Genomic DNA, 23,622 nt, shown 5'->3' on the forward strand with positions numbered 1-23,622 from the left:
TTAACTCAGCTAGGTGGGAGGACATGCTTGAGGCACTAGAAAGCACTTTCAAAGTACCGCAATATTTGTTAGAAATTTTAAGGGACTACCTAAGAGAGAGGTATTTAATATATGAAAGTACTCACGGTCAAAAAAAGGTAAAAATAACAGGTGGAGCAGCCCAGGGTTCGGTACTAGGTCCCGATCTCTGGAATATAACTTACGACAGTCTTCTTCGATTAGACATGCCAGAAAGCACCTTCCTCGTTGCATTTGCAGACGACGTGGCAGCTGTGATAACAGCACCAAGCTGCGAGCTGGCACAGCTAAAATTAAACCAGGTCATGCGTAATGTAAATAGGTGGATGGCTGAGCACGGTCTCCAGTTAGCAACAGCCAAAACGGAGATCGTCATCCTCACAAAGAGACGTATTCCCACTACCAGGAACATGATGGTTGGGTACCAGCCAATAGAAACACTCGCTTCAACGAAATATCTGGGAGTGAGGTTAGACAGCAAACTCAACTTCTCGGATCACATACGAGGGGCCTGCGAAAGAGCTGCGCGCATAATAGCGCAGTTGAGTAGATTAATGGCAAACACTGGTAGCCCAAAGCCATGCACAAGGAAGTTGCTTGCATCAGCCTCGGATTCTATACTCTTATATGGTGCAGAAATCTGGGCGGACGCAATGAAATACCGGAAGAACCGAGTCGCCCTCACCTCGGTCCAACGCAGAGGGGCGCTGGGAATATCTTCGGCTTACCGCACGGTATCAGCTGAAGCTGTCCTGGTCGTTGCGGGAACCATACCGATATATCTTCTCGTTGAGGAAAGAAAAACAATATATGACAACGTATCGCAAGCAAGTAGAGCTGCTGTTGCCATGCAGGCGCGTGAAGAATCGATCCGATGTTGGCAAGATCAGTGGAGCAACAGCATCGTAGGAAAGTGGACTAGGGAACTAATCCCTGAACTGAATCCATGGTTGAAGCGACCGCACGGAGAGGTAGACTTTTACCTGACCCAGTTTCTAACGGGACATGGTTACTTCCGCAAATACCTACACAGAATGGGTAAGGTTGATAGCCCGAGCTGCCTGTACTGTGGGGAAATAGACGATGTCCGCCACACCTTCTTCGAATGCAGGCACTTCTCCCATCAGCGAAGGAGGGTAGAAGAGGTACTTGGCGACCTATCCCCGGGCAGTGTCATTAATAACATGACCTGTCGAAGAAACAGATGGGATACGGTCAGCACATATGTGAGGCATATACTTACTAGTAAACGAGAAGACGGATGCCTAGCCCATTAGCGTGAGAGTAGCCATAGAGCTCACGTAGCGCGCACCCGTACCCGAAGTAATGCTAAACGCGGTCCCAGGTACGGGGATTTGCGCGGGCCGTGGGAGGTTAGGTTTTAGTGGGTAGGCCTTCATGGAAGAAGGGAGTCCTACACTCGGAGAGTCTCGCAGTGAAAAAAAAACTTTAACACTCACTTTAACTTTAACTTTATTTTTAACTTTAACACTCACTTTAACTTTAACTTTCACTTTAACTTAACCTTAACTTTAACTTTATTTTTAACTTTAACACTCACTTTAACTTTAACTTTCACTTTAACTTTAACTTTAACCTTAACTTTAACTTTATTTTTAACTTTAACACTCACTTTAACTTTATCTTTAACTTTAACATTCACTTTAACTTTAACTTTAACCTTAACTTTAACTTTAACACTCACTTTAACTTTAACTTTATTTTTAACTTTAACTTTAACTTTCACTTTAACTTTAACATTCTCTTTAACTTTAACTTTCACTTTAACTTTAGCTTTAACTTTAACTTTAACTTTGACTTTAACTTTAACCTTAACTTTAACTTTAACTTTAACTTTGTCTTTTACTTTAACTTTAACTTTAACATTCACTTTAACTTTAACTTTATTTTTAACTTTAACTTTAACTTTCACTTTAACTTTAACATTCTCTTTAACTTTAACTTTCACTTTAACTTAAAATTCACTTTAACTTTAACTTTAGCTTTAACTTTAACTTTAACTTTGTCTTTAACTTTAACTTTAACGTTCACTTTAACTTTAGCTTTATTTTTAACTTTAACATTCACTTTAACTTTATGATAGAGATCCAATTTTATGTATTTGGCGTGTTGCTAACACCGAACCTTTTTCGAACCTTTTCGAACCTTTTTTGACAAATATCCGTTACGGTTTTTTTTGATTTCGTCGCCAAGCCCGCAAAAAAATCTATGCAATAGCTTAAAAAATTCGAAAAATAACTGTTTTTTTAAGCAAGATAAAGAAATAACAGTTATTTTTTGAACGATATAAAAACTTGAAAAAATTGTGATTTATTTTAGCAAAATCAAAAAATTTTTGTTGTTATATCGTCCTACCAATGCCGGGAAAATAAAAAATTCGAAAATAAATTTTATTTTTCAATCGAAATAAAAACGTCGTAAAATAACTGTTATTTTCTGAGTGAAATGAAAAAGTGGAGAAGTAAATATTGTTTTCCGAGCGACATAAGAACTCAAAAATTTATTATTAAAAAAGATTTTTTTATAATTAAACAAGTAAGGACCGGCCTGTACATACCTAAACGATTTTTAAGATAAATATAAATTAGGTAGGTACTTCGAGTGAGGATGCAAAGTTTCACGTTTTTTGTAGTCTACATGAAATAGCTATGACAATGAATAACTTATCTCAACAATATATAACGTAATACGAAAAGTTTCTTATCTGAACAATCGGATGTGGGGAACATCTGCTATGTATACGACCGGCCGCATCCATTTTTTCAGACAACAATATGGGCAATATACATATAAAGCATATGGTGAAATTTGAAGCTTCAAAATTGAGGAAGATATGACAAAAATCCTCTTCTGAAAAATCGGTTGTATGAGATGTATGATCGGACACCTAAATATACCCATTCACCAAATTTTATCAAGATATCTCAAAAATTGAGCGACTAGTTTGCATACAAACAGACAGATGAGCATGGCTAAATCAGCTCAGCTCTTCATTTTGATCATTTCGATATATCTATTTTCCTTTAAGGACTTACAATTTTAAGATTCGTGACAAAGTTAATATACTATTTAATTTTCATGAAAAATATAAAAACGTATACTTGTTAAGCTCACTGAATGCTACTCTATCGGGCTGTCTCTTAAGCTCAGCCATATTTAGTTAGGATAAAGTTTCATATTACACACACACACACACAAACCTTTCATATAACCTTTCATATAATATTATATGCACGAGCATAGTTTGTTAGTTAGTTGTTAGTTTGTTGGCGCTGCTGCTGCTGTTGAATTAAGTTGAGTTGAGTTGAGCTTTTCGTTAAGTTGAGTTAGTTATTTTGGTGTGCTCTTGCGCATTTACCGGTGGATTTGATATTTTTGGTAGTGTTTGTTAAAATGTAACAGTGAATATTGTTTAAAATGCCAAACTCGTCATGGTCGACGCTATTGCCATGTCCAACGCCACCGCCACCACCACCATGACCGCTACAGCCACTTTACTTAACTTCTATTTCTACTTCTACTGCGCTACAACTTCATAAGCACTTATTTTAAACCACGAATGAGAGAGCTCTTGTGCGAAGGGAATCTAAAACTTTGTGGAATGTCTGCGGTGCTTAATTAAAAATGTTTATTTTTCTTCATTGTTTATTTTTGTTGAGAGGTATTTTTTTTATACTCAGTTGAACAGAGCTCACAGAGTATAATAACTTTGATTGGATAACGGTTGGTTGTACAGGTATAAAGGAATCGAGATAGATATAGACTTCCAAATATCAAAATCATCAGTATCGAAAAAAAATTTGATTGAGCCATGTTCGTCCGTCCGTCCGTCTGTCCGTTAACACGATAACTTGAGTAAATATTGAGGTATCGTGATGAAATTTGGTATGTAGGTTCCTGGGCACTCATCTCAGATCGCTATTTAAAATGAAAGATATCGGACTATAACCACGCTCACTTTTTCGATATCGAAAATTTCGAAAAATTGAAAAAGTGCGACAATTCATTACCCAAAGACGGATAAAGCGAGGAAACGTGGTAGGTAATTTGAACTTATTGCGCAGAAAGAAAATTGGTAAAGTTTTGGACAATGGGCGTGGCACCGCCCACTTTTAAAAGAAAGTAATTTAGAAGTTTTGCAAGCTGTAATTTGGCAGTCGTTGAAGATATCATGATGAAATTTGGGAGGAACATTACTCCTATTACTATATGTATGCATAAGAAAAATTAGCAAAATCGAAGAACGACCACGCCCACTTTAAAAAAAAATATTTTTAAAGTCAAATTTAAAAAAAAACCTACTTTTTCGATATCGAAAATTACGAAAAATTTAAAAATGCCATAATTCTATACCAAATACGAAAAAAGGGATGAAACATGGTAATTGGATTGGCTTATTGACGCAAAATATAACTTTAGAAAAAAACTTTGCAAAATGGGTGTGACACCTACCATATTAAGTAGAAGAAAATGAAAAATTCTGCAGGGCGAAATCAAAAGCCCTTGGAATCATGGCAGGAATACTGTTCGTGGCATTACATATATAAATAAATTAGCGGTACCCGATGATGTTCTGGGTCACCCTGGTCCACATTTTGGTCGATATCTCGAAAACGTCTTCACATATACAACTACCACCACTCCCTTTTGAAACCATCATTAATACCTTTAATTTGGTACCCAATACGTACAAACACATTATAGTGTCACCCCTGGTCCACCTTTATGGCGATATCTGGAAAAGGCGCCCACCTATAGAACTAAGACCAACTCCCTTTTAAAATACTCATTATCACCTTCCGTTTGATACCCATATTGTACAAACAAATTCTAGAGTTAGCCCTGGTCCACCTTTATGGCGATATCCCCAAATGGCGTCCACCTATAGAACTATGGCCCACTCCCTCTTAAAATACTCTTTAAGACCTTCCATTTGATACACATGTCATACAAGCACATTCCACGGTTACCCTAGGTTCATTTTACAACATGGTGATTTTCCCTTATTTTGTCTCCATAGCTCTCAGCTGAGTATGTAATGTTCGGCTACACCCGAACTTAGCCTTCCTTACTTGTTTTTTTTTTTTTTTTGAAATGCTCATTTGCTATGAAGTAACGCTAAAGCAATGTTAAAAATGTGCTAAACTCAAACTTCCCATCACATTCACATACAAAAAACTAAAACCATAAATCTCTGAAAGCTTTACAATTAGAGCGTTAATTTAATTTAAAAGTTTGAACTTGTTGTATTTGTTAACTCATTATAACTTTCGATGCTGAAGGTTAAGGTCGCATAAGTTCATTTAAATTTGAAAAATAAAATTCAAAAATTAAGAAATTTAAGAAAATTTGATTGTCACTTAATACAACTTAATTAAAGTAAGTAAATAGAATTTAAAATCATTGTCCCTTTTGTTCAAACCCAACAAATTTACAAAAAAATATTTTGTCGTACCGTAGCCAAAAAATGTTTATTCTGAAATTTGGAGAAAAGCAAAAAGTCTTAAACACATATCTTTTAAAAATAATTTGTTTGCCAATTAACAATTTTAAGAAAAAACAAGTAAGGACGGGACTGTCTTAGGCTGTGCCGAAGACTTCATACCTCTCATGAATGGGGCTGAACAATAATCTTATCCCATTCGTAATCTCCAAATAATGCGCTTTATAAGATATGAGATATATAGTGAACAGATGTACATACCTAAACGATTTTAAGATAAATATAAACAATTAAGGAAGGCTAAGTTCGGGTGTAACCGAACATTACATACTCAGTTGAGAGCTGTGGAGACAAAGTAAGGGAAAATCACCATGTTGCAAAAAGAACCTAGGGTAACCCTGGAATGTGTTTGTGTGACATGTGTATCAAATGGAAGGTATTTAAGAGTATTTTGAGAGGAAGTGGGCCATAGTTCTATAGATGGACGCCATTTAGGGATATCGCCATAAAGGTGGACCAGGCCTGACTCTAGAATTTGTTTATACGATATGGGTATCAAATGAAAGGTGTTAATGAGGGTTTTAAAAGGGAGTGGCCCTTAGTTGTATATGTGAAGGCGTTTTCGAGATATCGACCAAAATGTGGACCAGGGTGACCCAGAACATCATCTGTCGTGTACCGCTAATTTATTTATATATGTAATACCACGAACAGTATTCCTTCCAAGATTCCAAGGGCTTTTGATTTCGCCCTGCAAAACTTTTTCATTTTCTTCTACTTAATATGGAAGGTGTCACAACCATTTTACCAAGTTTTTTCTAAAGTTATATTTTGCGTCAATAGACCAATACAATTACCATGTTTCATCCCTTTTTTCGTATTTGGTATATAATTATGGCATTGTTTTCATTTTTCGTAATTTTCGATATCGAAAAAGTGGGCGTGGTCATAGTCGGATTTCGGCCATTTTTTACACCAATACAAAGTGAGTTCAGATAAGTATGTGAACTGAGTTTAGTAAAGATATATCGATTTTTGCTCAAGTTATCGTGCTAACGGCTGAGCGGAAGGACAGACGGTCGACTGTGTACATAAACTGCGCAATTTCGCCCTTTTTCACAGAAAACAGTTATCGTCCTAGAATCTAAGCCTCTACCAAATTTCACAAGGATTGGTAAATTTTTGTTCGACTTATGGCATTAAAAGTATCCTACACAAATTAAATGAAAAAGGGCGGAGCCACGCCCATTTTGAAATTTTCTTTTATTTTTGTATTTTGTTGCACCATACATTACTGGAGTTGAATGTTGACATAATTTACTTATATACTGTAAAGATATTAAATTTTCTTTTAAAATTTGAATTAAAAAAAAAATTTTTTTAAAAAGTGGGCGTGGTCGTTCTCCGATTTTGCTAATTTTTATTAAGAAGACATATGAGCCGTTTATTTTGAAAGTGGCATAAGTCATTTCCAACTCGTGGTCTTAAATGCATTGTTAGTTTTGAACGAATGCATTTATAGATGGTTCTACAATTATAAAATAATAAAAAGAATTGCGTCTTTTGGATATTGGACTCTAACAAACTGGAGGCGAGGAGAGATACAAACAAATTATCACTGAACCTAAACGACATGAAATGACTTATGCCACTTTCAAAATAAACGGCTCACATAGTAATAAGAGTAACGTTCCTGCCAAATTTCATCATGATATCTTCATTTCTTCATTCACTGCCAAATTACAGCTTGCAAAACTTCTAAATTACCTTCTTTTAAAAGTGGGCGGTGCCACGCCCATTGTCCAAAATTTTACTAGTTTTCTATTCTGCGTCATAAGTTCAACTTACCTACAACGTTTCATCGCTTAATCCGTATTTGGTAATGAATTATCGCACTTTTTAGATTTTTCGAAATTTTCGATATCGAAAAAGTGGGCGTGGTTATTGTCCGATATCGTTCATTTTAAATAGCGATCTGAGATGAGTGCCCAGGAACATACATACCAAATTTCATCAATATTTACTCAAGCTATCGTGTTAACGGACAGACGGACGGACGGACGGACATGGCTCAATCGAATTTTTTTTCGATACTGATGATTTTGATATATGGAAGTCTATATCTATCTCGATTCCTTTATACCTGTACAACCAAACGTTATTCAATCAAAGTTAATATACTCTGTGAGCTGTGCTCAACTGAGTATAAAAAATGGCAAAAAACCCCCTTATCTGAACGATCGGTTGTATGGGATATATATTATATATAGCTCCAACCGAAATGATTTTTTCATGAAATCTTCTATGATATATTAGAATAAATATCACCAAGTTTAACATTTTTATATTGGAAATTAAGGGAGAAATTGCCAAAAATCTTTCTATTTGAAAGATCGGTTGTATGGGATATAACTATATATAGCTCCGATCAAAGTGATTTTTTCAGGATATATTCTATGATATATTAGAATATATATCACCGAGCTTCACATTTAAACTTTCTAAATTGCGGCAGGAACGACCAAATCGTCTTATCTGAACGATCGGTTGTATGGGAGATATATGTAATAGTGGTCCGATCCTACCGGATCCGACAAATGTCTAATATAATACAAAAATACATCCTTGTGCCAAATTTCATAGAGATATCTCAAAACTTGAGGGACTAGTTTGCGTTCAAACAGACAGAGGGACGGACGGACAGACGGACATGGCTAAATGAACCCAGTTCGTCGCCCTATCAATTCGATATACGTAATGGTGAACCTATTATCTTCTATATTTCTAAACGTTACAAACATCGGACCAAAGTTAATATACCATTTCATGTTCATGAAAGGTATAAAAATTATTTGTTTTTGTTTTATGTAAAAAAAATTATGTATAATTTGATATATATTAGTAGATAACATTTTTTTTTGTAAATTTAAAAAAAAAAAAAAAAAAAATTTTTAAGAGAAATATTAGCAAATTCACCCGAATACACGCCAAATTATATATTAGCTTCATTCGTACGTTTGTATGTATGCAACGCGAAACACATAGTTTGAAAAATGTTACGTATACGCACCGGTACCCGCGTTTTCTGCTGGTCCGATAAGTTTGCGTGGATATTTAGTTTATTAAAAAATAAAATCATATCAAAATTTTCCATGAATCCTCCTTTGTAAAAGTATTTTATATTTCATAAGTAAGATATTTGCAAATGTTTTGAAAATAATTAAAAAAAAAAAAATGTTTAATAAAAAAAATGTTTTAATTTAAAATTTCGAATTCGCTGTAGGTTTGTGCGCTTTATTATAACTTAGGTCGAATAGATTTTTCACTTGCTACGCGAAATTAATAGCGTACAATTGAGAATAGATATCTTCTATCGGTTTTCTTCGAAATTCGGAATAAATTAAGTGGTAAACGAAATGTTTTCAAGGAATACAAATTTTTATTTCTCTTTATAACCATTTCTTTTTTTTTAATTTCAAAAAGTCTTAATATTTGAGACATGAAAATATTTTTTAAAAATATCTTTTTCGTTAATGCCAAACAAAATGTAAATAAAAATTTCGAAATCTTCTACCACCTCTGCTTTTTTATACCCAGCTGTATTATAACATAAAATTTCTCAGTAAAAAGTTAGTTTCTTCTTAATTTGGAAAATGTTTGAGAATTTTAAATATTTGCATACATATCTCTTCAAACGATCTTTTTTCTTGATACGAAAAAAAAATTTTATTTTCACTTTCGAAATTTTCTATCAACTTTGCTTCTTTTTTACCCAGCTGTATTTTTATGCAGGCAGCTATAACTAGAGAAAACTGGGCAAAAAATTATATAATATTACCAAACTCCGTACACCGGTTTATTTGGACCCAAAATTTATTAGTATTGAAAACTGGAAACACACCCACTTTTTCGATATCGAAAATTCCAAAAATGAAAAAAATCTGATAAATTATTGAGGTTACAGGTAAACTGACTAAGAATAAAAATTTCTTAAATTATTAAAAATTGACGCGATACCGCCAACTTTAAAAAAAAAAGTTGTTTTGAAGTTAGAACCGCAAAAAAATTTGCAATATTTTTGTAACTACATTATACTGCCGCTGCACCTCAGTAGTAATTGTAGTCAAGTACTACAAATTTCTAAAATTTTATAAAGGTGTCGTCCCTTTCACCCTCTCACAGTTGATCTCACGAGAAAGGACTCATCTGGGGAAGTGCATTGGTTAGCCGATTCACGGATTAGTTAGAAGGAAATTTTGGTGACGGGTTTTCTGATAGGAACTTTATGTAAGCGGCATTTTCAAACTGTCTTATCACTGAATTTTGACGTCTATTAAACCCCAAGCTTAGCTGTGATGAAATCGAGAGTAGTCTGGCGGTACATCCGCACGCTTGTGACTGCTTCGAACTATTTTAAGATCTTAAACGTTTAGGTAAGCTGCATGCCGGGCAATTGTTAGCCTAAGAAACGCTAGACAGACACTAACTCTTGCATGCTAGCGAGATTATTCTGGCGCAAAGTTGATATCAGGTGACGATATGCCGAAGTTATTGGGTTTAGCGAGGCGTTTCTATAAACGCTTACTGGGTTGCTAACGTTTCACTCTTCCCTGGAATGTCTTAACATACATGGTAACCTTTGCTGCTGCTGCTGCTGCTGTAGCACTATGATGATGAGTAGCATCTTCGGTCACTTAATGTTCAGAGTTTGTCAGAACTAGGAGAAGGTATTTCGGACTCGGCTGACCTGGGTTTCTGGGGAATTTATCTAGTGTCTTATTAAAATTTATATCTTAGTAGCTGTAACTTACGTCACAGTTATCCTATATGGCATCACAACTGCCTCACGTGGTACCTCTTAACCCAACCCAACCCAACCACACTTTACCTAACCTCCATTAGTTGAAACATTCTTGTTATCTTTCAATTCAATAAGAAATAAACCACTTTGTGTGCAAAATAAAGCAAAATTTGCTAGTAACCACTTGAGAAGATTGCGCTTAATTGTACCCTAATTACATATTGAACGAAAACTCTACGTCTTTATGGCAAAGCTTTGTTATTTAATACCCAGGCACACACTCTGTGCAATAAATGTTATTAGAATGCTCTACTTTCCATTGTGCCATACAATGTACGAAATATTCAACATTACAAAGAAAAAGTACAAAAATTTCTTTTGCCAACATTTGTCTTGATTTTAGTCGTAAGTCAGAGAGCATTATTACTTGAAGCGTCCATTATTCTGACAATGCGTAGATAACAGAAATGACAAAGGTCATTTACACAAAATTTATGACTACCGTATTTAAGACATTAAGTAATAGAAAAAAATAGCACAAATAAAATAAAATGTAATACAACATTAAATAGAATTGACCAAATGTAATGTTGTACCGAAATACTTCAGGTGAAAAATGTTGCAATTTTTGTAATAAGACATGTTCTATGTTTGGACAGTGTTTCTGCTTAAATTAAAGCCAAGGCTTGCACAAAATTTAAAGCTACAAAACTCATACTGAATCCACATAAATACAGTAGCGAACATAAAATTAGCAGCGGCAATATTTTTCAAAATTCGTCAATTAAATACTTCTCTTTTTTATTTCCGATATTTTCAGAAAAACTGTCCATGAACTTTGTGACTGAAAATATCCAAGGCACTCTCGAGAATATTTTCGAAAAAAAATCGAAAATTTTGAACTTTTTTTTTTGCAGTTCCCAGAACTTTTTTTAGTATGCAGTTTTGTAGCGCAATCAATTTTAATCTAACAAAGTTCAAGTAAAAAATCCCTCAAAATTCGCATTGATTTCGGACAATTTTTTTTCCGGAGGGTATTTCAGATTTTCTTCATATAAAAAAATTATCACCTTTGTATGGAAGAAAGTCTGAAACATACTTTGAAAAAAAAAAAATGTCAGTGCCAATTTCGAGATACCTATAACTTGTACCTTGTTAGACTAAAATTGATTGATTGACTGCGAACTCAAAAAAAACTCTAAAATTCCAACAAAAAATTTCGAAACTTTCGCCAAATATTTTCGAAAACGTTTTTGGTTTGCATAGTTTCAGTTACAAAATTCTTAAAAGTTTTTCTTAAATGTTGTAAATAGGAAAGAAGAATTTATTTAACCAAATTTGTTAAAAATTGCTAATTTTCTGTTGACTGCTTTAAGCGGTGTACTTCTTAAGATCCTTTTCTATACTGATTATCGGTAAATGGATTGATTTTTATTTAACTTTTTGTGTTTGAGTTTTTCAATAAAAATCGAAAATAATAAAAGTACTTGCCTTTGAAAAACTCATCGCTTGTAAAAAAAAGTCATCGGTTAATAAGAAATTTACTGAAATTAAACTTGAATTAAAAATTAAATTCAAGAAACATTTCGGTTCACAAAAATGGTAGTGGTTCCAAAATAATTCACAAGCTCGATAATAGGTAAACGCAAAAAATGTCAAGGCTTGCTTAAGCCGTCACTACTTGTAAAATTTAAAATTTTCCCATTTCCCATCTCCGGAAAATTCACCTTTTCCCAAAAATCGGCGATTTTTGAAAATTGAGATTTAAAACTTGCAGCTGGAAGGTGAAAAAGTAAATCTCCGTTCAAAAATATGTCCAATCATTCCCAAAAACAGTTGACCGGTACAAACACATTACCCATTCAAAAAATTATACCACCATCTGTAAACCATGAACATATTGCTGCAAAATCACTGGATCAAAAATAAACCACTGGCCCAAAAATATCACACCGGTTTTAAACAAAGGGCACAGCTACCAAACAGCCAAATTCCACAAAATTGTCGGTTCTGAAAAACTAAATTTCTTCCAAAAGATCACCGCTTCCAAAAAGTTACTACTTCTTAAAATAAAATAAAATTTGACAAACAGTAATTAATTTAGAAACGCGCAGGTTACAGAAAAATCATCGATTCCAAAAAGTCAATGCTTCTAAAAACACAGTTATCGAACTGCAACCGTCTCTAAAAGCGTCGTCTCTATAAAATGCACAAACGCTAAAAAAGTCAAATTTTCCATAAAGTCAATACTTTTAAAATATCAGTTTCATGTTTCCAAAAGAAAGTCACCAGTTCTAGAATAACACGGGTTTTAAATAAAATCACAGGTTCCTTGAAATATACCGGTTCCAAAAGTCACAAATTTCAAAACAAATCACAGGTTCTAGAAAAGTCACTGGTTCCAGAAAAATCATCGGCTCCAAAAAGTTAATGCTTCCTGAAAGAACAGTTACCGAACTGCAGCCGTTTCTAAAAGCATCGTCTTTATAAAATGCACACACGCTAAAAAAGTCAAATTTTCTATAAAGTTAACACTTCCAAAATATCAGTTTCATGTTTCCAAAAGAAAGTCACCACTTCTAGAATAACACAGGTTTTAAATAAAATCACAGGTCCCGATAAATATACCGGTTCCAAAAGTCACAAATTTCAAAACAAATCAAGGTTCTAGAAAAATCACCGGTTCCAGAAAAATCATCGGCTCCAAAAAGTTAATGCTTCCTGAAAGAACAGTTACCGAACTGCAGCCGTTTCTAAAAGCGTCGTCTTTATAAAATGCACACACGCTAAAAAAAGTCAAATTTTCTATAAAGTTAACACTTCCAAAATATCAGTTTCATGTTTCCAAAAGAAATTCACCACTTCTGGAATAACACAGGTTTTATATAAAATCACAGGTTCCGATAAATATACCGGTTCCAAAAGTCACAAATTTCAAAACAAATCAAGGTTCTAGAAAAATCACCGGTTCCAAAAATTAAAAATTTTAAAAATTCTGTGGCTTCAAAACGGTTTGTTTTGGGATTCTTTCTGTATTTGTATGCGTTTATTTTCCAGATTTGTTTGAGTTTTCTGCTTTAAAGTTGCTTTTTTAATAATTTTCTTATTATTTCTCTTATTTGTTTCAGATCATAATGCAGATGTTTGAACTCCAGTAAAAATCTTATATGAAATTATTATACAGTCGCGTGTGACATAAAATCAATATTTTTAAGGTAGGTGAAGTTTTATGATATCGCTGTATTTTAAGAATTTCATTCTAGTTTAATAAATTAGCAGAAGTATGTATAAATTTATTGTTTTAAAGGTTTCCCTTCCACTTTTATGTATAATCACAAAAACCATAAGTATCTGCGGCTTCTCACCTTACCTGGGTTTTTCATGCGAAAAAATTTTAAGTAATTGTTAGCACGTTGAAACACGATAAAGCACTTCTGCCTGAACCTTGCATTAATACTGTGGCAATTTGAAAAAACGACCTAATTCGAGTTAGGATAATGGCGATACATAGACCTTTATCTGAAAAGCTAGCCACAATTCACCATTGTAACTTCCTATATTTTGTAGCAGCCATTTGGCGCTAGGGCTATGAGTAAGTAACACAGGGAGATCTGTAACGGATTTCTGTTATGAAGCCAGTATATCACTTTTATTCTAACTCGAATTAGGTTGTTTTTTCAAATTGCCACAGAATATGTTCTTAGCTTGGTTCGATTTAAAGAAATTTGAAGCATCGCATCTGGAAATTCATTCATCTTCCATTTATTACTCTTTCTTCGCACTCGCTGTTATCATATGTCCATTTAATGCTTGATTTTATTAATCTACCAGCATTCCCTCCTGCCTATTCGGCTCTTTGACTTGTTTTTTTTTTTCGTTTCGTTTAAACAGCAGAGTTTAAATATTTAAAGATGCATACTCTGCACAAACATTTCAAAAAAAAAATATGCTTTACTTTACAAAATGCTTATTCAAGTTTATGTTTCTCTATTACCTATTAAACGGCTTAAGCAACATATTCTCACTTTTATTTCGAATTGTACCCCATGTTAGGAACGATTTATCTTCTGGCTAAACTGACGCGTCAAATGACAGAAGTTTTAGCGCAAGCACGTTTGGGTGCAACATAGAGTACAGCACACCTTATATATTGAAATATGTTTAGTAGTTGTCCTGTAGGGGAAGTTGGGTCACTGTGAAGAAAATTGTTCAGTTTTTCTAAGTGCTGACAACATTGATGGCCCGTGGAAAAGTACTTAATCAAGAGATATTCCAATAAACAAAAAAAAAACGATAGTTTTCAAACGTTGGAGAAAATGTTAATTTTCAATATGTGCCTTTAATTTCCAAATGATTTGCTATTTGAAACATAATCTAGGTGAGTATTTCTGTTATTGGCCAGGTAAGCAGTAGAACTCTGCTCGGCTTTTATACATAACTAGCAGACCTGGCAGACATTGTTCTGCCCTAAATTTGGTATATCTGCATACATTTTAATAAGCTTTTTCCGTCTAAATCTTCCCTCGCCCCTCTACACTTTTTCCTAATCTTTGTATTCACTCCTCCCTCCGTATTTTTCGCTTCATCTATCACCATCTTCGTCTCATTCTATCTCTTTCTCAGTCTCCTTCTCTCTTTTCTCTTCTTTCAAGTTTTTCTCATTCTTCTTCATATCTTATTGCCAGCCCCAGAGGGTGGTATGTATTTTGTTCCAGTCCCATTCCGAGTCTCAGTCCCAGTCCCACTACGTGTCTCAGTCTCAGTCCCAGTCCTAATCCCAGTCCAAGTCCGTCTCTGGTGTACTTCCCGGAAAAAAGCATCGGAAATACTAATATAGGCAAATGTATATACCAAATTTCAGGCAAATCGAATAGGACGTATGTAAATAGGTATGTGGGTATTATTAATGCATGACTTTATTCCGGATTCGCATGCATATTTATCAGTTTCGCCAGGTTGATGCGACTAAATCGAATATCACAATGAAAATTACTTAAAAGCTCTCAGCAACAGCTTTCATTTGATATCCAAAATACGCACACATTCTAGGGGTATCCGGGTCCATGTTTTGGCCTATATCTCGAGACCCTAGTCACCAGTAGGTACGAAAACTACCCTGTAGTAAAGCACTCATCAACAATTTTCCTTTGATATCCATATTGTATAAACATTGTCTCGGGGTATCCGTGTCCACGTTTTGGTCCATATCTCAATACCCAAGACACCCAGCGGTATAAAAAATTATCTGTAGTAAAGCACACATCAACAGCTTCAATTTGATACCCATAATGTAAAAACGCATCCTAGTGTTACCCTGATCCACGTTTTGGCCTATATCTCGAGACCCTAGTCACCCAGGGGTACGAAAAATACCCAGTGTCAAAGTACTCATAAACAGCTGCCATTTGATACCCATATTGTACAAACACTTCCTGGAGTTACCCGGGTCCATGTTTTGGCCTACATCTCGAGACCCTAGTCACCCGGTATCAAAGTACTCATTATATAAACCTTCGCCGTGGAAAAATACATATATATATACCAATTTTCATAATAATCGGTCCAGTAGTTTTTGAGTTAATCGATGACATACATACAAACATTCATTTTTATATATATAGATAGAAGATATATGGCTAAACCGGTTTGGGATTTCAAAATCAACTAACCATCATCTCTCCTTCCTGTATCTTTCCTAAAAATTTCATGGCAATCTTTCTATCCGTTCTCGAGTTATGGAGTGACAATCAAAATGTACAGTTCTTTTCATATATATAGATAATCAGTCTTACAAGTATACTCCACGGTCATCAGCAGCAAGATTTGAAGAGCAGCAAATTTTTCTTTAGTTTCATTTAAGCTTTAAATGAAGCCGTTTGATGCCGGCTTGAGAAGCAGTGAAGCTTTGTAACCGAATAGGCTTCAATTCAGTTTAGCAAATGCTAGGCAGAAAAAAATTTCTCTTGTTGCAGCTACATTGAGAATGAGGAGTTGGAATTATAAAGTCGTTGCCTGCTAAACTATCGCACGCTTCGATGGTACGTAGGGAAGTTATCTCTCCTACTTCACCGCCGCTTGCAACTTTAAGCAAAAATTATCTGATAACAGTCTTTTCGAAATAATGTCGCTGCAATTCAGCTAGTCTGCAAATAATTCAAACTTTCATCATAAAATTTCCTCAGGCGGTCTTCTTAAAGCCAAGTGCAGCTGTTACTCAACCCACTCTAGCCTAGCCTACATTAGAATCACTGCGATTTTAAGATAGAACAGTCGAAATAGAGATCCGGTTTTCCCAAATCGTCGTTCCCGTATAGCATCATAGTCATTTGACTGTCAGGGGAAGAGTTTAATTCTCTATCCGTCAGATGTCTTCCCCGGTAGCCCTGTTTAATGTACGTAAGCCCAAATACAACATTTCACTCATCAAAGATGGTGTAAAGTTAAACATGCATTTTGCGAATTCCTCAACATAAGTTAGAAACTGTTTAGGAAGCGAGATATTTGCGCCTGTGACCAAAATATCAGAAATGGGACATTTTGTCTTGCTTCGACATCCACTCTCACTCTACTACTTTTTCCACCTCTCACTCATACTCAACTCCCATTCCCCGCTCTTACTCCACTTCTAATCTGGCTCTCACTATTTCTACCACTCTCACTCTCATTTCCACTCCGACTATCACACCCACTCTCACTCTTCTAGCTCTCACTTACACTTAACTCACTCAACCTCCCTCCCAAATTTTCTACAAGGCATATTTTCTATGAATACAAAAATGATTTCATACATATTCTCATTGTAAGTAAATAGCATAAAGCATAACATAAGGATGCCATGTACTCTATATTCAAGTTAGTATAAAACTCACTTGTGAAAACATTAAACGAGTTAAAGTGGTTACACTTCACTTTACTTCAAACAATTTTTCATGTGGATCTATGTCCGTGTCTAACTATGAGCTTGCCATAGAATACAATGAACGAAAAAAGCAAAAAAAAGAAGCTCAATAAACTATACTTAAATTCGCTAGGAAGTCATATCTCAGCGCCTACGGCTTCTAACTGCTGCCCACTGCGCTGCTCTCGCACTACTAGACAACTTAAACGAAATAAAATAAATTTCTTAAAAGCTTCATTTAAAGCTGAAAATCTCGTCAATTTTTTAGCAACACAAACTCACTACCTTCTAAAAACATATGGACTTACATACATATACATATAAACTTATGTACATATCTACTTCTTAACTACTTACTTAGGTACTTAAGTAATTTTTCATTCTCATGCCAAAGCTTAGATTGAGTAAAAGCGGTGAAGTTCGTAAAAGTTCGCAAATTAAAGTGGAAAAATTAGTCGAATTATTTTGGTTTACTTAAGCGATAAAAAAAAAGTTGCATACTAGAAAAAATGAAGTGGTTTAAGAAAAAGTGGAATAAAAAGTGAAATAAAAAGTCTTGGCTTACAATGCTATGAAATTTTAGATATTCTACATGTATATGTATGCATTTCTGAGTATAAACTTGGAGAAGCTCGAAAAAATAGTGTTAGTGTATAGACTGTATTAATAGTTGTAGTTGTAGCAGTGGACACAGAGCTAACGAAGAAAAAAATTGCCTGTTTAACAAGATAGCTTACAAGTAGGATGGATTGTAAATCCTATCTAGAAGAAAAAAAAGCTGCATGAAAACTTCCAATCGATGAACGTATGAATTCTGTAAGTATATGTATACACAGAGCCGGTTACAGTGAAACTACGGTATATATTTACTAGACCATATCAGGCCACCTCTGTGGCCTGAAGGTTTAACGCGGCCACATAAATCGTTCCCGAGATGGTCGGGCTAGCACCTTAAGGGTGCTATGGTACCGGAGCGTACCGGATTTGTATCCGGCAAAGGACCATCACACCGATAACACTCCCCAAAGCCTTCGGGGAGCAACCTTATCGCTACAACAACAACAACAACAACAGGCCACCTCTGTAGTGTTTTTGTTTTTCGAAATTTCCATCTAGCTGAAACAAAATTAACGAATCCCGAAATGGTCCCTAAAAAGTTTCGAATTCATCCCAAAATTGTCCGCAAACTATCTCAAAATTGTTTCCAAATGTTCCTAAATAATCTAGGATCAATGGCAAAAAAAAATCCAGAAATTTTCCCGAAAGTATCGCAAGAAGCTTAAAAACTTTCCAGGAATTATTCTGAAAAAAAATACCGATATGATGCGAGATATTCTCAAAAATCCTGAGCGAAGTTCTGAAATGATCGAGAGGGTCTGAAAATAATCCCGAAGTGATTTCCAAATAGTCCCAAATCAATTCCGAAGTTATCTTAAATATTTCCTAAATGAGCCCGAAAATAATTTCGAAATGATTCAGAGATAGCCCCTAAATGATTCGAAAGCATACCGAAATAATCCCCAAAGAATTTCATAGCAATCCCTAAATAGTCTCGAATAGATGGTGAAAAAATTCCAGAATGGTCCCCAAAACTATCTCGAAAACATAACCAAAATTATGTGGAGGTAGTCCCGAAATAATTCCAAAATACTTCCAAATTGATGGGGAAACAGTCCTTCAGTATTTTGAGAACAAGTCCCAAATGTTATCAAAATGGTTCCCCTTTTATCTGAAAATAACACCCAAGTAAATCGTAAAATGTTCGGAATCGATTACGAAATTATCCTTAAATAGTTCCGAAATTATCCCGAAATTAAATCCGAAATAAACCAGAAAAAGCACCTAAATTATCCGAGGCAATTCCGAAATTAGCCAAAATTAGTTCCGCTATAATTGAAGACAATTCCGAATGGTTGCTCGCAAAGCAAACGGAGATAATACGCAAAAAAGATGATGCAATTTCTCCTGAAATAATCTCTAAAACTTTTTCGATATGCTGCTAAAATGATTTCGATATTATCCAGAGTAAACCCGAAGCTTTTTCAAAAAATGGTCCCGTATTTATCGGGAAATTTATTTGATGCCAAAATTGTCCCGGAAATAGTTCCGGGACTAATCCAGAAACATTTCTGTTGAAGATGGCAATAGACGATGGCAATAGGAACAAGAAATTTCCCTGCTGCTGCTCATGTAGTCCGAACATCAGTTTTAGTTACTGAGACGATCTAATGTTCATATGTACAAATTAAATGCTTACTAATAAGACTTCGTCTTTCTCCTAGTTTATGTAAATTTTTGCTGGCCTTACAATATTTTGAGAAAAAAATTTTTTTTCATGAAAATTTCAAACATCTTTCTTAATGTTGTTCTAAGACTTCGATTCCACTTTTAATTGGCTAATTGGTTTTTAGAAATTGTAACCCATACAAAGACAAAATCGTCTTAAAAATTCCTGTGTTTTTTTTAACTGAATTTCAGTTGTGGTTCTTTTTTTTGTAAATTTTAGGTACCATTTTCTTCTTTGGCTTCAACTTTGTTGAAAATGCTTTTGTTAAATCTCGTATGCCTCAGGCAAAACATGTGCACTCTAAACGCAGACTCTTCATGTCATCTTCCATGGTTGTCATAATCATGAATTCTTCAAGTTTTTACTTTTTCTTGTACGCAGTCATTTTGTGCATTGTGACGTTTCGTAAGGACTCTTTGCATGAGATGATTTTCTGAATTAAAATGACCTAAAATAAAATTAAGGTAGAGACAGTGGAGAAGTAGAAGTGTAGATAGAGGTAGAGGTAAAGGTAGAAGTAGAGGAAGAGGTAGATGTAGTAGTAGGGGAAAAGACAGAAGTAGAAGTAGAGATACAGAAAAAACATGAGGACCAAGTATTCGTAAAGTTCGAGGTCTAAACATTCAGATGTACGTCCAGCGACCAGCGTCCAGTGTAATGGGCTTAGGCTAACTAGAGCCTACCCAGGGGTTTTCGATAAAAAACCTATAATTCTTCTACAACAAATCCATAACTTTTTGATAAAAAATCCATAATTTTTCGACAACATATCGATAACATACCCATAAAAAATCGGAATTTTTTGATAACAAATCGATAGCTTCTTGTTAACATATCGATAACTCCTTGATATAAAAATGGACAGCACGCCGATAACGAATTAGTAACATGCCCATTACAAATCGATAACTCTTTAAAAACTACTCGATAACTTCTTCCTAACACATCGTCATCGTTTTTATAGAAAATCGATAACTTCAATAAAAAAAGATGGCCTAGAATGTAGTCATGTTAATCGTTCCCGAGATAGTCGGGCTAGTACCTTAATGGTGATTTGTTACCGGAACGTACCGGATATATGTATATCCGGCAAAGGATCATCAACATCGATAACATTCCCCAAAACCTAAGGGAAGTGTCTTTATCGTTAATAACAGCAACAACAAAAACAGGCTTAAAATATCAGCATGTGACGCCAGAAGGCAGTGTGCAGTTAGTATGTCTATCGTGAGCTTTAAGTCTTCTCTCTTCAGAGATATGAGTCACTTTGCAAGTCTAATGTAGGATTTTCACATGATCTAAGAAATTTTTTAGCCCCGCGCTTCTGTCGACAAATTTCCTGCTTGATGCATTTCGTGTTTCTTTTTATTTCTCCCAAACGGATTGGGACGTTTACCGTCGAGTCAGCGAGTTCTGCAACCTCCTCGGCCAACTCATTGGCCTTTTCGTGACCTTCTATTCCAGTACAGATGTATGGTCCGGCCTAAGCGAAGTTTTTCCAATGCTTCTTTATATTCCAGTACACTTCTTGATGAAGTACGGTACATGATTATTGCCTTAGTCGCCGCTAGACTATCAATAACATATCGGTTACAAATCCATAAGCGTTTGATGAAACATCTATAAATTCCCGAGTAGTTTTTGATATGAAAAGATAAATTATTGATCATTTTCCAATAAATACTCGATAACTTATCGATAACAAATATTTAACTTTTCAATGGCAGATCTGCAAATATTTTTTAACATGTCGATAGCTTTTCCGTAAATAATAGATATTTTTTCGATAGTTAATCGGTAACCGCCGTGGTGTGATGGTAGCGTGCTCCGCCTATCACACCGTATGCCCTGGGTTCGCACCCCGGGCAAAGCAACATCAAAATTTTAGAAATAAGGGTTTTCAATTAGAAGAAAATTTTTGTAAAGCGGGGTCGCCCCTCGGCAGTGTTTGTCAAGCTCCGAGTGTAAATCTGCCATGAAAAGCTCTCAGTGAAAACTCATCTGCCTTGCAGATGCCGTTCGGAGTCGGCATAAAACATGTAGGTCCCGTCCGGCCAATTTGTAGGGAAAATCAAGAGGATCACGACGCAAATTGGAAGAGAGCTCGGCCTTAGATCTCTTCGGAGGTTATCGCGCCTTACATTTATTTTTATTAAATCGGTAACCAATCGATCACATGTTGATGAAAAATCTATAACGTTCTGATAGAAAATTGATAACATTTTGATAAAAAGTCGATAACTTGTCGATAAATTTTCGATAACCTTTCAATGGTTAATGAATAACTTATCCATAACATATGCATAACTTTTCAATAGCAGATCGATAACTTTTTTATAACATATCGATACTTCTTCCATAATTAATATGTATTATTTTCGATAATAAATCGGTAGCCGTACGATAACTTTTTGATAGCAAATTAATTACTTCTCGATAACTAATTGAGAATTTTTTGTTTACATATCCACATATTTTCGATAACTTTTCGATAATAAATCAAAAACAACAAACCGATAACCCGTCGATGACTCAGTCATGACCTTGCTATCGACAGCAAAATTATCACAGTTCGAGAACAAATCGATAGATCGATATTACCTCGTCGATAACACACCTATAACAGCTCTCCTACAATGTAGTTACCCCACTTATGCTTACATTCTGTATTCCTCCAAATGGCATGCTAGTACCTTACTATTACACTTGCTTTACGCTTACATTCTGAATGCCGCCATACCGTGAGCAAAGATATTTACAAAAGAAAAAAAGGAGAGTTTAATGAGAATGGTTGTGGTTACAATTACGGCTACCGCTACCTTTTTCATGACTGTTTGTTGAGACAAGAGTCATGCTGCAGTTACGGTTGAATTTGCCATTACATATTCGGTACACGTTACGGACATGGTTGTAGATAGAGTAGTTTTCGGGTTGTTACAGTAACAGCTATGGTCACGGTTACGGTTACATTAATGCTTACGAGTGCCTTGGAGCTCACGCCTCTTCTTTCATTGTATTTCAGCCACGAGATGTTTATTCTACCTCTTGATTGTGAGGTTAAAAGCTCTAAGCAAAGTATTAACAACCCGCTTCATTTGCCCAATCTGGTACATATTTGTAAATATACATACCAGCCATTTATAAATATAGACCTTCCTACAATTGTGTTCTCAGCTTTATACATACATACATAGCTACACATTGGTCTATTCCAATGTTGAATGAAAACTGTAAAAGGCAATGCTGGTTGCTCCTTCTGAATGCGTCCATTTTCATTGTGGCTAAAATGTGGCTGCCCAGTGAAAGTGTATAACTTTGGCAAACATTCCGTATATTTGAAAAGTTTTTGTTGCTGTTAAGTAACAATTACATATTGGTCTGAATGCTGACAATTTACCAAATCTTTGAATGTGTGTGTGTATGTCTAACTAGATATGTGTGTAGGCGCTGTGCTAGCGTAGTGTTGGATGATAAATATACTTAATTTGTTTGATGCAAATACATTAATTAAGAAAGTATGTATATAATTTAATTATAGTAGTAATGAATTGGTTGTAGACTTTTGTATGAGAGATTTAATATGAATATTTTCTAATCACTTATTATGAAAAAAATTATTTTGAGATTGCTTTTTAAATTTTCCCTATCTTATGGTTTTTGATTAATTACTTTTCCGCTATAAAACATTTTTTTAACCCAAATATCCCTACATATCAAATTATAACAATTTTTCACAAAAGTGTAAAAATATTTCTATTGTTCCAATTTTTTCGATTTTACCCAATTTTCAACGAGTTTTCCACAATTTCGATTCCTATCTACTTTTCTATTTTTTTTTTTCATCGATTTATTTCGCCAATCTCAATGGCTTAGTTCGAATTAAAAAAAATTTAATTCATTGTTAATAATGCATACACAGCGTTTTCGACTTTCCTAGTTTGTATTCATTTGATCGAATTTGGTTTTATTGTCGATTAACCGGCATCGATAAATTTGAAATGTTATCGATTTTTTTTTTCAAATATTTATAGAATTATATGTTTTTTAATTTATTGTCAATTTGACTTAACTCTTTAGTCGATTGCTAACCGGCTATACGGCTGATTTATGTCGATTTTGTATTGCTTTATATCGATCCGTTTATATCATACCAT

At 34.8% G+C, this 23,622-nt stretch overlaps 1 protein-coding gene across 5 annotated transcripts in view; it reads left to right on the plus strand.

The window, feature by feature from the left end:
• Cad87A (cadherin-87A) overlaps positions 1–23,622 on the plus strand; it is a 302,751-nt gene that overhangs the window by 187,913 nt on the left and 91,216 nt on the right. For all 5 annotated transcript variants that reach the window (XM_067780750.1, XM_067780736.1, XM_067780727.1 and 2 more), the window contains one exon: positions 13,412–13,498. The gene's annotated coding sequence lies outside the window, so the exon portion shown is untranslated. The remainder of the gene's footprint in view (positions 1–13,411; positions 13,499–23,622) is intronic.

Source organism: Eurosta solidaginis, chromosome 1 (genome assembly GCF_040869045.1).
Source record: "Eurosta solidaginis isolate ZX-2024a chromosome 1, ASM4086904v1, whole genome shotgun sequence".
NCBI lineage: Eukaryota > Metazoa > Arthropoda > Insecta > Diptera > Tephritidae > Eurosta > Eurosta solidaginis.